The sequence below is a fragment of the Schistocerca piceifrons genome, chromosome 10, assembly GCF_021461385.2.
Source record: "Schistocerca piceifrons isolate TAMUIC-IGC-003096 chromosome 10, iqSchPice1.1, whole genome shotgun sequence".
Classification (NCBI taxonomy): Eukaryota; Metazoa; Arthropoda; class Insecta; order Orthoptera; family Acrididae; genus Schistocerca; species Schistocerca piceifrons.
In genome coordinates this window covers 29,016,502-29,032,054 of record NC_060147.1, presented here as the reverse complement: position 1 = coordinate 29,032,054, position 15,553 = coordinate 29,016,502, and the positions used below count along the sequence as shown (strand labels likewise).

Genomic DNA, 15,553 nt, shown 5'->3' with positions numbered 1-15,553 from the left:
GGATGATGAAGAAGTTATTGATGCAGTACGACGTTGGCTCCGACATCGACCAGTGGATTGGTACCGTGCAGGCATACAGGCCCTCATTTCAAGGTGGCGTAAGGCCGTAGCATTGAATGGAGATTACGTTGAAAAATAGTGTTGTGTAGCTAAAAGATTGGGGAATAACCTGGTGTATTTCAATGCTGAATAAAACAACCCCTGTTTCAGAAAAAAAATCTGTTGCATTAGTTATTGAACTGCCCTCGTAGAATACAGCGAACATATCAAATAGCGTATCCATAGAAGATAATTATATTCTGTAGCCCCACTTATATGCATATTGGGAAAGAACACACTAAAACAGATATTCATGTCGAGATAGACCAGCCAGTCACATGGGAGTATAAACATGCAGCTATGTACACTCCTGGAAATGGAAAAAAGAACACATTGACACCGGTGTGTCAGACCCACCATACTTGCTCCGGACACTGCGAGAGGGCTGTACAAGCAATGATCACACGCACGGCACAGCGGACGCACCAGGAACCGCGGTGTTGGCCGTCGAATGGCGCTAGCTGCGCAGCATTTGTGCACCGCCGCCGTCAGTGTCAGCCAGTTTGCCGAGGCATACGGAGCTCCATCGCAGTCTTTAACACTGGTAGCATGCCGCGACAGCGTGGACGTGAACCGTATGTGCTGTTGACGGACTTTGAGCGAGGGCGTATAGTGGGCATGCGGGAGGCCGGGTGGACGTACCGCCGAATTGCTCAACACGCGGGGCGTGAGGTCTCCACAGTACATCGATGTTGTCGCCAGTGGTCGGCGGAAGGTGCACGTGCCCGTCGACTTGGGACCGGACCGCAGCGACGCACGGATGCACGCCAAGACCGTAGGATCCTACGCAGTGCCGTAGGGGACCGCACCGCCACTTCCCAGCAAATTAGGGACACTGTTGCTCCTGGGGTATCGGCGAGGACCATTCGCAACCGTCTCCATGAAGCTGGGCTACGGTCCCGCACACCGTTAGGCCGTCTTCTGCTCACGCCCCAACATCGTGCAGCCCGCCTCCAGTGGTGTCGCGACAGGCGTGAATGGAGGGACGAATGGAGACGTGTCGTCTTCAGCGATGAGAGTCGCTTCTGCCTTGGTGCCAATGATGGTCGTATGCGTGTTTGGCGCCGTGCAGGTGAGCGCCACAATCAGGACTGCATACGACCGAGGCACACAGGGCCAACACCCGGCATCATGGTGTGGGGAGCGATCTCCTACACTGGCCGTACACCACTGGTGATCGTCGAGGGGACACTGAATAGTGCACGGTACATCCAAACCGTCATCGAACCCATCGTTCTACCATTCCTAGACCGGCAAGGGAACTTGCTGTTCCAACAGGACAATGCACGTCCGCATGTATCCTGTGCCACCCAACGTGCTCTAGAAGGTGTAAGTCAACTACCCTGGCCAGCAAGATCTCCGGATCTGTCCCCCATTGAGCATGTTTGGGACTGGATGAAGCGTCGTCTCACGCGGTGTGCACGTCCAGCACGAACGCTGGTCCAACTGAGGCGCCAGGTGGAAATGGCATGGCAAGCCGTTCCACAGGACTACATCCAGCATCTCTACGATCGTCTCCATGGGAGAATAGCAGCCTGCATTGCTGCGAAAGGTGGATATACACTGTACTAGTGCCGACATTGTGCATGCTCTGTTGCCTGTGTCTATGTGCCTGTGGTTCTGTCAGTGTGATCATGTGATGTATCTGACCCCAGGAATGTGTCAATAAAGTTTCCCCTTCCTGGGACAATGAATTCACGGTGTTCTTATTTCAATTTCCAGAAGTGTATATAACTCTGAGACCAACATCGCATTACACAAACAAACAGGTACCACGAAGAAGGCTTACTGGAATCTCTCGGAAATTTATCATTAATTCTACATGTGGCGCCAAGACGCATAATGTGGGTTCCATAAAAATGCACGAGGTGCAACGGGAGACTTTTTTACGACCAAAAATTTTTTTAGAACAGAATAATTAAATTAAAATGAAATTTTAAAGCAGAAGTGTCACTCGCTACAAATGAAAAAAAAATGTAGAATGGAATACCGTTTAAATAACGACAGCCGGCCGGTGTGGCCGAGCGGTTCTAGGCGCTTCAGTCCGGAACCGCGCGACTGCTAAGGTCGCAGCTTCGAATCCTGCCTCGGGCATCGATGTGTGTGATGTCCTTAGGTTAGTTAGGTTTAAGTAGTTCTAAGTTCTAGGGGACTGATGACCTCAGATGTTAAGTCCCATAGTGCTCAGAACCATTAAATAACGACAGCTTAGATTCCAAGAAATGTTAAACATGTTTAATTACTTCCTGCAAAGCTGCCGCACATATTTCACTAAACGAAATCACAAGTTGAAGCAGAAAAAAATGCCGATCCATCCAGACAATTATCTACAAGTGGGGATTGGAAATCTTATGACATATACACGTACGAATATTAGATGCACCATAATACGAAGTACCAATACAAACAATGCAAAATCTGTCGATGAAAGGTGTATGCATTAGCTTCTTAAATAGATATCGCGGTTGTGACTGACTAAAATGGGAACCGATACTTGTCAGTTGTAGAAAACGTGCGTAACTTCGTAATCTCTGTCTGCTTCGAATGCCACATTAGAGAATCACATTTTCTACCGCCACTTTACGAATTGTACAAAACCCCTGTACAAAATTTTCAGACGCGATCATTATTAAAAACATTTCCCAACTGACGACAGCAATGAACACGACTTTTTGTTATCAGCTGCCATATCAAAAAGTCGTAACAATCTAATATTGCTGCCTGCACACTGAAGAATCAACGACGAAATGATGAAGCCCGATAAAATTAATTTCAGAGGTAACACAGCAAATATTTTTTTTAACTTCAATAACGTATGCTAAACTCACCCTTATTCCCCCTGACCGCATTTATTTTTTGTCAAATTCAGACACGGGTTACCCAAGCACGTTGGGACGCAGTCACTCGTTCAATACGTCTGAGAACACACCTAGAATTTCCCGGTAACAGTGTTTGAATCTTAGCGAAATGTTCGCACTTTCGCGTCCTCCGTAAACAAGTCGTTCACACGGTATTCTTGTCGCGATAACAGAGCCGACACTGCGAAAAACGCGATGCAATTATTACGCGTCAGCAGCTACGTGTTGCGGAATGCGCTCGTATTCGCGAGTAATTCACGGCCGACTGCCCTTGCCCATTACTACTCGGCCTCGAGGACAATCTGGCCGTTGGTGTGACGTCACATGGTCATTGCGTCGTAGAAGGGGGAGGGGGCACGCATGCGGCTCCTTTCAGTCCGTACGTTAACGTATAGTAAGCATCTAGCCAGTAACTCAACGTCGCCATACATACGTGTACAATAACCACATGCTTGACAAACATGCAACATCACACACTTAGTGCGAGCATGCTTGACGGTCTGCAGTCTAATTTTGCGAAAACACTGACTGTTCCAGCTGCCTGTGACTTGATCAATAGCGCAGGTTCGTGCAAGCAGCAAATGCTCGCGCAACCGTGCTCGCCCAAGCATGGTTGAAAGCGTGAAGGATAAAGTTGCGCAAGCATCAGGACTGTACATGCAACTTCATGCTTGATCGAATTTCGATTACCCATGCTTGCGCAAGCGTTCAAGTGTGTATGCCTGGGCGTTTAGACCACGAGCAAGCAAGCCTGTGCAAGCGTTTGTCAGTGATCTGGTTTGATTTAATTTTTATTTGGGCCTGTTACATTATATTCTGTACAAGGGTTGTACTGCACTGTATGTCAAGTCAAGGAATACAGTATTACATGGAGAAAGAGAGAAGAAAAATCAACAGTACTGAGAGATAATTACCATGGCGTTTTCTCTCTCTCTCTCTCTCTCTCTCACACACACACACACACACACACACACACACACACACACCTATTTTTTTTTTTTTTTTTTTTTTTTTTTTTTACACACACACACACAATCAAGAAGGTTGTCAAAGCCAGAGCGTCGTCGACTGAGCTCGGCTCGACATTTTCCGGTAAACAAACTGTTTGTACAGCAATTATTGAACCGTGTGTAGGCGCCAGGAATTTGTGCATGCTTGCTCAAGTATGCTTGTCAAGCAATCAATTTACGTGTGTGGCCGCGGTAAGCCGTCAACGGGCACGCTCGCAGAGGAATACGCCAGCTGCGACGCAAGTTTCATAAGAGAAAATGGTTCAAACGGCTTTAAACACTATGGGACTTAACATCTGAGGTCATCAGTCCCCTAGACTTAGAACTACTCAAACCTAACTAACCTAAGGACATTACACACATCCATGCCCGAGGCAGGATCCGAACCTGCGACCTTAGCAGTTGCGCGGTTCCGGACTGAAGCGCCTAGAACCGTTCGGCCACGCGGCCGGCTTCGTAAGAGATCCACGTTGAATGACGGGAAAACAAATCAGCAGCGAATTGCTGGAAAAGTTTCTGAGAATGTGTGAAAGCCAGTCTTGTTTCAGCAGCATTAAATCGAAAGGCCGGCCGAAGTGGCCGTGCGGTTAAAGGCGCTGCAGTCTGGAACCACAAGACCGCTACGGTCGCAGGTTCGAATCCTGCCTCGGGCATGGATGTTTGTGATGTCCTTAGGTTAGTTAGGTTTAACTAGTTCTAAGTTCTAGGGGACTAATGACCTCAGCAGTTGAGTCCCATAGTGCTCAGAGCCATTTGAACCATTAAATCGAAAGCCTCTCACGGTAAACCAAAGAGGGGCATTGCACAGGCCATGCTTTTAGCAAAATACGAAACAGTTGACAGACAAGCAGCTCGTTACTAAAAAAGGTAAATACTTTCGGAGTCTACTAACGTTCAGAAAAGAAAAAAAAAGTATAGGGTGTCCCAAATAACGTACGTCTCACGCCCTACGTTCAAGTAACAACTAACTAAAAGAGAATACATAACAGTAACGTTTCAAAAAGTCACAATGCCGTTATTTCTGCTATATTTCATTTGTCTATTTTCTTCAGATACCACCGGAAAATGGTCTTATAGGCAGAAAGTGAATTGTGGTACAGTAAAACAGTTCCATTCAATGCGGAATTTTACCTGCTTCTTCCACATTAGTGACTGCGTATATTCTAAAATAACTAAGAAAGTTTGGCTAGGGAAAACGGCAAACTACTGTACGGGATGTAAGCAGACATTCGACGCTAACTCTGAAAATGGAGACGTCAAAACGATCCCTTTCGAGCAGGAGGAAAGAGAAAGCGCGCCGTAAATTTGAAATTCATTACTAGCGGCGTCGCTTTTCGCGCTAGCGGTACGCGTCGGCCCCCTCAGCTGTAATTCTTCGCACGCCGCCTTCGAAATCTCATCTCGTCGGCCGAGAGCGCTCCGCCCCCACCGCTCGGACCGCCCCCAAAGGCTTATTAAACGCTTTCCTTCCGGCGGCGCCACCTGGCGGAGGAAGGACCCCACCGGTAGCCGGATGTATCGACGCGGACGTCGACAGGCTGCAGACGCGGCTCGGTTATTACGGCTGGCAGAGAGAGAGAGAGAGAGAGAGAGAGAGAGAGAGCAGGTACTGCAGCGAAATAATAGGCAGAGGAGTGGGAGGGCGGTGAGAAAAGAGAAGAACGAGAAAGAATGAGAAGATAGAAGGGTAGTTGAAGTGGTGAGGGTGTAAGACGTGTATATTTCTATTGTCTATTGACAAACCACAATTTATGAAAGATGTTTATATTTTATTAATAGGATTAAGTAGGAATAATTAAATTCGTCATGTTGGAAATAATTGGGGTAGCAGGGAATGTCTGCACCAAAGTATTGTTGGCAAGAGAGACCGCACATTGATATAATTTTAAAAAGGGCGGGAGAGACCGCGCATTGATACATTTTGTAATGGTAGCATGGATTGTCTGCACCAGAAAGCATTGTTGGCGGGAGAGACCGCACTTTGGGGGTCGTAGGAAGTCAGTAGCAAGCGAGAAGTGAAGCGAGTCGGTAGCAGGTCTGAAGCGAGAGGTTGAGAGGAGCGGTGTGCCTGCAAGCCACCAGCTATGATTTACAAGAGATTATAAACGGATGTACAGAGACATCAACTAACTATTATCATAAGAGGAACTAATATTATTGAATTATTTTCTTTGCGAAACTCAAGATTACTGAAGGTATGTTTGCGCAATGCTAGTTGTAAGATTATTGTAAAAAGTAAGTCCCATTTGAAGGTTTGTAAAATCATTTCATTACCAACAGTAAATATTTGAAGCGTTTTCAGAATATAATTAATTTTTGCCAGCAATGTTGTATTACTGATTATAATCCATCCCAAAAACCATCAACATAAAACTTTCCAAAAAATTTATTGTTGTCAAGACAAAGTGTAACTATGAATTACGTAACTTCAGTCAAATTAATTAAAGAATAACGTCAGCTTTGCTAATAAAGAATAATATCAGCGTTGGTAATAAATACAGCCACTTATGACAGCCCACCAGCAGTTAATAGAGTATAGTAAACCAGAGTAAGTATATTCATGTCGCAGTTCGATGTATCAGTCAGATGGTAATCCAGTAACAGTAAAAAAGGCAAGGAACGGTTTTGGGTTATTGCAGGTAACGACTGAGGGCCACGACGACGACACATTCTATGTTTCGTCGAAATAATCAGACAATCACTTTTAATAAGCAGCAATTAAATTTGTATGCGAAGATTGGGAAAGAGAATAAATTTCAAAGGGAAGATTTCATTTGTTGTTATTAAGCAAGAGATAGAAATCCTAAGGGAAGGTTACATAGGTTATTGTAAAAAGGAAGAGGTATAGAGGAGACGGGAAGGTTTCAAGGGAAAAGAAGGAATTGAGAGAGGAAAGTACTGCGTCAGGTTGTAGCTGGTTGAAATGGCTCTGAGCACTATGGGACTTAGCTTCTGAGCTCGTTAGTCCCCTAGAACTTCTTAAACCTAACTAACCTAAGGACATCACACACATCCATGCCCGAGGCAGTATTCGAACCTGCGACCGTAGCGGTAGCGCGGTTCCAGACTATAGCGCCTAGAACCGCTCGGCCACTTCGGCCGACTTGTAGCTGGACTGTAGCGACTATTGACGACGTTAGGGTGTAACAAGAGAAAATTTGCGAGTTTTGAGCGAAGACGGGGTCATGGGGATTAGTGAGCCAAGACAACACTTGTGTGTAGCCTTAGTTTGTGTTACAGGGAGGGAAGTGGACAGAAATAAGAGGAGGCTAACACAGGGTGGCCCAGAAGTCAGAAAAAGAAAACGTGGCAGAAGGCAATGGCCATTGGAATACCGACGTCGAAACTACTGTAGGGGGTACGATGGGGTCTTTTTAAGTGATACGCGAGCTCCAACCGAGAAATTTGTTTCCTATTTTATTTGTGAAGCTAAGTGTGGATTGTGTGATACACTTCCTGTGAATGCTTGTGCATCCACACTTGTACACCGTAAGTTACCTCACGGTGTGCGGCGGAGGGTGCTTCATGTACCATCATCATCATCTGCCTCCTTTCCTGTCCCATCCACATGTGAGTGGATTTCTGTGACGGCCCATAACAGTAGGACACTTCCACGGATATCTCTGACGGATGTAGCCCGGCGATCTGAGATGCGACGTGTCTCGCTACCATGCAGATCCTGCCCGTAGGATCTAGCCTCTCATATCTGCCCGAAGGTCGAATCCCTTCGTGTGGGGCATACATCAGCGGATTTCGCGATTTCTCCGCAGACTCACCAACGTGGTGCACGAACGACAGGCCAGAGACCACGGGCGACGGACTTCCGCAATTGGCGACTGTGTCTCTCCGGAAGTACATCAACCAATAGAGCGTCAATGGAGCTCTGCCAAAAAGGATCACCGACACCAGAAAATCTCAGGACCATGCTATGACAGGTAAAGTGATGCTCACAGTATTCTCGGATATTAAAGGGATGGTGCATTTGAAATTCATGCCTGAAGTTACCCTCATAAACTCTGCAAGGTACTGTGACACCTTCAGAAAACATGGCACGAATTCGAAGAGTTCATCCACACATGGAGTCCCCTCCTCTTCAGCACGACAATGACAGATGACACACGAGCGATCAGACATCTGCAACAATCTGACGTGTGGGGTTCTCCGTCGTCGCTCATCCTCCCTACAGTCCTGATTGGGCGTCATCCGATTTTCATCTGTCTGCAAAACTTAAAGAACACCTTTGAAGACTTCACTTTGGTAATGCTACAGCTGTGCAAGCAGAGGTGAGGTTGTGGCCCCATCAACAGAATCGAACATTCTACTGTGACTGTATCGGCAAACTTGTCTCTCATAGGGACAAACGTGTGTCCTTCACAGTGACTGTGTTGAGAAATAAATGGGTACAAACGAAGAATAAAAATCTAGAATGTAATGAAGTTGAATGTTTTCGCCATGTGAGAACCAACAGGCGTTAAGTATGTAAGGTGGCAGAATAAATGAAAGTCAGATTGGTACCTTACATGAGAGCTTTATACAACGCAACAGGAAGGTGAATATGGCACCTAACTTAATTCAGCGGTAATGAGCAAATTTGCCTAGCAGTATGTAATGCAAAAAGGGATGACATTCAATTGAAGGTAATTAACACACTGTTCCTATAATGCATGTTTGAGCGGAATGAGAAACAAGCAGTGAGAGGCATTTTAGTTTGGAATTCAGAGGGACGACGCAGAGGCCAGGCGGCGCTACAGCGGGTACCACGGAAACCACTTAAAGGGGTGTCCCAGGCGGAAAGTCAACGACCGACCAGGTGACTGAGATGGGGAGAGCGAGTATAGCGGCCCACCTCAGGGTGGACAGGAAAGAAAGCTTTTAGATAACTGCATTTTGGAATTCCAAATGGATAAGAAACAAGACTAGCAACACATTTTCGGTCACATGTCCAGTGAGTGGTACACACGTGAGAGAGTCAATGTACACATTTAGGCATCTGGAACGAGCACAAAATTTCCGATTGACGGAAACGCTCTAGGAAGGAGAAAAGAGCCAACGTTTCAATGCAATTTAATGGTAGGGACCATGCGATTGGTAGAGAGTGTTTCTACAAAATAAGAGGAACGCTCCTATTGGTCGAAAAAAGCCGTGACATGAAGAATGAAAGAACCCAGGTGGGGAGACAGTTCGGCTATGAGTAAGACAAGACATAAATTTTCTGGGGGACTCTTCTCTGAACTGGCGTCAAGTGCAGAACAGAGCGCATAATGCTCTGTACAACGCAGAGGAGTAATTTGTGTGAACACTGCGTTCACAGCGGCTGATATCCAGCTAGAAATTAGCTGTAGCATCGTTTAGCTCCAACTTTGGAGAAACTAAGGAGTCAATTAGTTAATTGTTCTTACTAGAATTGAGAGGGCATTATAATATGCACGCTGTTCCAACTATGTGCGTGTATATTGCCACATTCTAAGGCTAGGGATGAGTACATGTTCTCTTGCGTAACAAGAAACATTGGGAAAGTTTCTGCTAGAAAGTTCAGCACAGATGTAATTAGTTTTATACGTATTTCAGCGAAAGAGAGCGGCCTAGCAGACAACAGCTCATCCCAGCGTAAGGTAAATACCGCGTGCAAAGGCGTCCACTGCAAACTCTAGCGGCCATGGGTAATCTTTTGCTCAATTTGTCACATAACTAACCATCCAATGTAGACTTGATTGTCATCCTAAAAATACTACCGAACTTTGAACTGGAATCGGACGATTTTCGTAGTACTGATCAACATCATAATGTAAGTGAAGGGACAAATAATTTTGTAAAGAAACTTTCAGTTAAATTTGAATATTGTCGTGTTTAGGAAAATTTTACCTTCTGCGAGTTAATATTTAATATTGTTGTTTTTAGGATTATTTCAGTTTTTGATGTTGACTAGATGCATTATCCTGACAACTGTTTTTTGTTGTCACATTGAAAACTGCGTAAAAGCGTGTATTTTTGTGCTAAAATTGCGACATTAAACATGCCATTTCGACTTACACAGTTGTCTTCAATCCTAGAATAAGTAAACCAACAAAGCGCAGTCTTTGTTTCGCCTTCCCCATAATATTATCTATGCGGTCTTTCCAATTTAAGTTGCTCGTAATTGTAATGCCTAGGTATTTAGTCGAATTGACAGCCCTTAGATTTGTGCGATTTATCTTATACCCTAAATTTATTGGATTTCTTTTAGTACCCATGTGGATGACCTCGCACTTTTCTTTGTTTAGTTCTAATTGCCACTTTTTGCACCATACAGAAATTCTCTCTAGATCTTTTTGTAATTGGAATTGATCGTCTGATGATTTTACTAGACGGTAAATTACGGCGTCATCTGCAAACAGTCTAAGGTGGCTGCTCAGATTATCACCTAGATCATTTGTGTAAATCAGGAACAGCAGAGAGCCTATGACACTACCTTGCGGAACGCCAGATTTCACGTCTGTTCTACTCGGTAATTTACCGTCTATCACTACGCACTGTGAGCTCTCTGAGAGGAAATCACGAATCCAGTCACGCAACTAAGACGATACTCCATATGCACGCAATTTGATTAATAGTCGCTTGTGAGGAACGGTATCAAAAGCCTTCTGGAAATCTAGGTATATGGAATTACAACGAAATGAATACCCTTAGCTGTTTACAGGCGTTGACATACGTCAACGGGGACAGACGAAAATGTGTGCCCCGATCGGGACTCGAACCCGGGATCTCCTGCTTACATGGCAGACGCTCTATCCATCTGAGCGGGAGGCGTGCCAGAGACAGGTCCCTGCATTCGCGCTATCCTCTGTGTCCTCGGTGGCTCAGATGGATAGAGCGTCTGCCATGTAAGCAGGAGATCCTGGGTCCGAGTTCCAGTCGGGGCACACATTTTCATCTGTGTCCGTTGACGTATGCCAACGCCTGTAAGCAGCTAAGGGTGTTCATTTCATTGTAATTTCATTCTCATCAGCTGCATGGTCACTGATGGTATATGTTCTTTCGGACATTAAGGTTGACGCAGTGAAACCAGACCACAGTCGTAACCCGTCCTTGAAATACTGAACCGCCTATGTCATACATTGTCCCACACCAGAATTAAAATTTTATGTACGAGTGTACTGTACATATGTAGGGTACGTGCGTGTGTATTGCTGCGTGGCACCTATCGTGGCGTTTAATTCTGTGTGGTGTACCTGCGAGGCGCGGCTAGCAGCGACCCTGCCGCGCTTTCGCCGCTCTTTGCCCACCGCCCACAGGGTGGTAGCAGCAGAGGCAGCGGGGTACGCCTGGTGTGGGGGCAGCAGCGGCCGTTATGAACGCGGCTGACCTGAGCCGGCAACGGCCCGGAGCTGTTTATTGCAGCCAAGTTTATTCGGAAGCGAGTAATAACCGTAGCTGCATTAATCACGGCCGCGGCAGGGCCCAGCGGAGCGCCAACCAACTTCTCCTCCGGCCAAAGTTTGTTTTATAATTTCGCGCGCCTCCGAGCGGGGCGACGCCGGAGGCGGCAGCGACGGCGACGTCGTGGCCCAGCTGTCGTCTCGGCGCGGCGCCTCGGCACACTTGTGAAAAAGCTTCTCAGGAAAGGCGGCCTGGCCAACAGGTGCGGCGGCACTGTACCCCTGCCACCAACTCTGTCACTCGCAAAGGGGCATACCGCCGTGCAGGAAGCTTCCACATACCCTGCGAATCACTGTCGAGTGGGTGGCAGAGTGTATTTTTCATCTAAATACCTATTCCGTATGCGTTTACAGAGCGTTAAAGCGGACTTTTCTTGTCTTCTTCAACAAACGTCCTGTCACGGTCGCCACAAGTAATATAACAAACGTCCAGTCACGGTCGCCACAAGTAATATAACAAACGTCCTGTCACAGTCACCACAAGTAATATTACAAACGTCCTGTCATGGCCACCACAAGTAATACAACAAACGCCCTGACACAGTCACCACAAGTAATATAACAAACGTCCTGTCACGGTCACCACAAGTAATATAACAAACGTCCTGTCACGGTCACCACAAGTAAACCAACAAACGTCCTGACACAGTCACCACAAGTAATCCAACAAATGTCCTGTCACAGTCACTACAAGTAATATAACAAACGTCCTGTCACGGTCGCCACAAGTAATATAACAAACGTCCTGTCACAGTCACCACAAGTAACATAACAAACTTCCTGTCACAGTCCCCTCAAGTAATATAACAAACGTCCTGTCACAGTCACCACAAGTAATATTACAAACGTCCTGTCATGGCCGCCACAAGTAATACAACAAACGTCCTGTCACAGTCACCACAAGTAATATAACAAATGTCCTGTCACGGTCGCCACAAGTAATATAACAAACGTCCTGTCACGGTCACCACAAGTAAACCAACAAACGTCCTGATATAGTCACCACAAGTAATCCAACAAATGTCCTGTCACAGTCACTACAAGTAATATAACAAACGTCCTGTCACAGTCACAAGTAATATAACAAACGTCCTGTCACGGTCTCCACAAGTAATACAACAAACGTCCTGTCACAGTCACCACAAGTAATATTACAAACGTCCTGTCATGGCCGCCACAAGTAATATAACAAACGTCCTGTCACGGTCACCACAAGTAAACCAACAAACGTCCTGACACAGTCACCACAAGTAATCCAACAAATGTCCTGTCACAGTCACTACAAGTAATATAACAAACGTCCTGTCACGGTCGCCACAAGTAATATAACAAACGTCCTGTCACAGTCACCACAAGTAACATAACAAACGTCCTGTCACAGTCCCCTCAAGTAATATAACAAACGTCCTGTCACAGTCACCACAAATAATATTACAAACGTCCTGTCATGGCCGCCACAAGTAATACAACAAACGTCCTGACACAGTCACCAAAAGTAATATAACAAATGTCCTGTCACGGTCGCCACAAGTAATATAACAAACGTCCTGTCACGGTCACCACAAGTAAACCAACAAACGTCCTGATATAGTCACCACAAGTAATCCAACAAATGTCCTGTCACAGTCACTACAAGTAATATAACAAACGTCCTGTCACAGTCACAAGTAATATAACAAACGTCCTGTCACGGTCTCCACAAGTAATACAACAAACGTCCTGTCACAGTCACCACAAGTAATATAACAAACGTCCTGTCATGGCCTCCACAAGTAATATAACAAACGTCCTGTCACAGTCACCACAAGTAATATAACAAACGTCCTGTCACGGTCTCCACAAGTAATACAACAAACGTCCTGTCACAGTCACCACAAGTAATATTACAAACGTCCTGTCATGGCCGCCACAAGTAATATAACAAACGTCCTGTCACGGTCACCACAAGTAAACCAACAAACGTCCTGACACAGTCACCACAAGTAATATTACAAACATCCTGTCACGGTCGCCACAAGTAATATAACAAACGTCCTGTCACGGTCACCACAAGTAAACCAACAAACGTCCTGACACAGTCACCACAAGTAATCCAACAAATGTCCTGTCACAGTCACTACAAGTAATATAACAAACGTCCTGTCACGGTCGCCACAAGTAATATAACAAACGTCCTGTCACAGTCACCACAAGCAACATAACAAACGTCCTGTCACAGTCCCCTCAAGTAATATAACAAACGTCCTGTCACAGTCACCACAAGTAATATTACAAACGTCCTGTCATGGCCGCCACAAGTAATACAACAAACGTCCTGACACAGTCACCACAAGTAATATAACAAATGTCCTGTCACGGTCGCCACAAGTAATATAACAAACGTCCTGTCACGGTCACCACAAGTAAACCAACAAACGTCCTGATATAGTCACCACAAGTAATCCAACAAATGTCCTGTCACAGTCACTACAAGTAATATAACAAACGTCCTGTCACAGTCACAAGTAATATAACAAACGTCCTGTCACGGTCTCCACAAGTAATACAACAAACGTCCTGTCACAGTCACCACAAGTAATATTACAAACGTCCTGTCATGGCCGCCACAAGTAATATAACAAACGTCCTGTCACAGTCACCACAAGTAATATATCAAACGTCCTGTCACGGTCACCTCAAGTAATATAACAAATGTCCTGTCACAGTCTCCACAAGTAATATAACAAACATTCTGTCACGGTCGCCACAGGTAATATAACTGCTGGAGTGATGGATGAGGTAGACTGTAGATGAACACTGATGTGCAAAACTTAGGAACGAAGTTTTGTGCCATCACTATTTAATTCTTATGTGTGCCACGGCGATAAAATAGGAAACAGTGTCACATTGTGAAAATATGGTGAAGTGTGAAATTCAAGCCAAAACAGTGTGTCCACAATATATGAAAAGAATAAAGACTAGCAGATGACAACGTTTGCTTTGGATAAACTTGTCAACCTCTCTGGCATAATAAACATATGAAGTGCTGCCAGAGAGAAAATTCTCAAACTCTCTTTTGTCTCGCTGTACGAGAAGAAAGTAGTTGTGTTATAGCACCTCTGGCGCTTACTGCTTGTAAAACGAAAACGTATGTATAGTAAATCTATTACTTTGTCCTTAATTTCAGAATATCATTCAATAGTTATTACATTCATAACCTACTTTGTTCCTTTCTGAAAAGCTACTCTCCTTGAATTAATAAGTAAATACGGAAGAGTTTCCTAACGGGCATAAGACACTGCGGATCATTCATGGATCGCGACCATAAACCCCTAATACCTTTATATTCATGTAATAATTCTTGAACGATATTTAAAAAAAAACTAAATTCCGTCCGAATAGGCCTTGGAAGACCCAACGGTACCGACCGGTCGCCGTGTCATTCTCAACCCACAGGCATCACTGGATGCAGATATAGAGGGGCGTGTGGTCAGCACACCGCTCTCCCGGCCGTATGTCAGTTTACGAGACCGGAGCCGCTACTTCTCAATCACGTAGCTCCTCTGTTTGCCTCAAAAGGGGTGAGTGCACCCCGCTTGCTAACAGCTCTCGGCAGACCGAATGGTCACCCATCCAAGTGCTAGCCCAGTCCGACAGCGCTTAACTTCGGTGACCTGACGGGAACCGGTGTTACCACTGCGGCAAGGCCGTTGGCTGAATAATATTACAGGAATAAAAATTAGTAGAATATTTAGTCTTTTAGTGATACCATAAAACATGAGTGCTCAGGAATAATTTTTTTTTACCAGTTTTCGCTTCATGAAATCTAGTAACAGTGGACGTGTTATCAAACAATTAAGTTGAAGGCAAATACTGAACAGATAACCGAAGTCGAGGCTTTTTTTCATTCTGGATGCTCACAAAATAAGAATGACTTCATTACAATTATTATTCGTTGCGTGAGTGCTTGTATTGGCAATCCTTCTCGATAGTGTGCGGTGTATGTCGAGCAAACCCAAACAATTCCATAGTGTTGACGTCATATATGTGAAGCTCTATCAAACATATTGGTTTGCAAGATTAATTTCAACAACATTTCGAAACCTTTTGGCCACGTAATGTCAAACCATTAACAGTGAAAAACACAAGGCAATTTTCTGTGCTTTGTCGCTGCATTCATTTCAGTGTTTCC

General features: G+C 45.2%; 1 pseudogene; it reads right to left on the bottom strand.

Annotated features, from left to right (window-relative positions):
• Positions 1-14,958: 14,958 nt before the first annotated feature.
• On the bottom strand, positions 14,959-15,076 carry LOC124719155 (annotated as a pseudogene).
• Between the last annotated feature and the right edge of the window lie 477 nt (positions 15,077-15,553).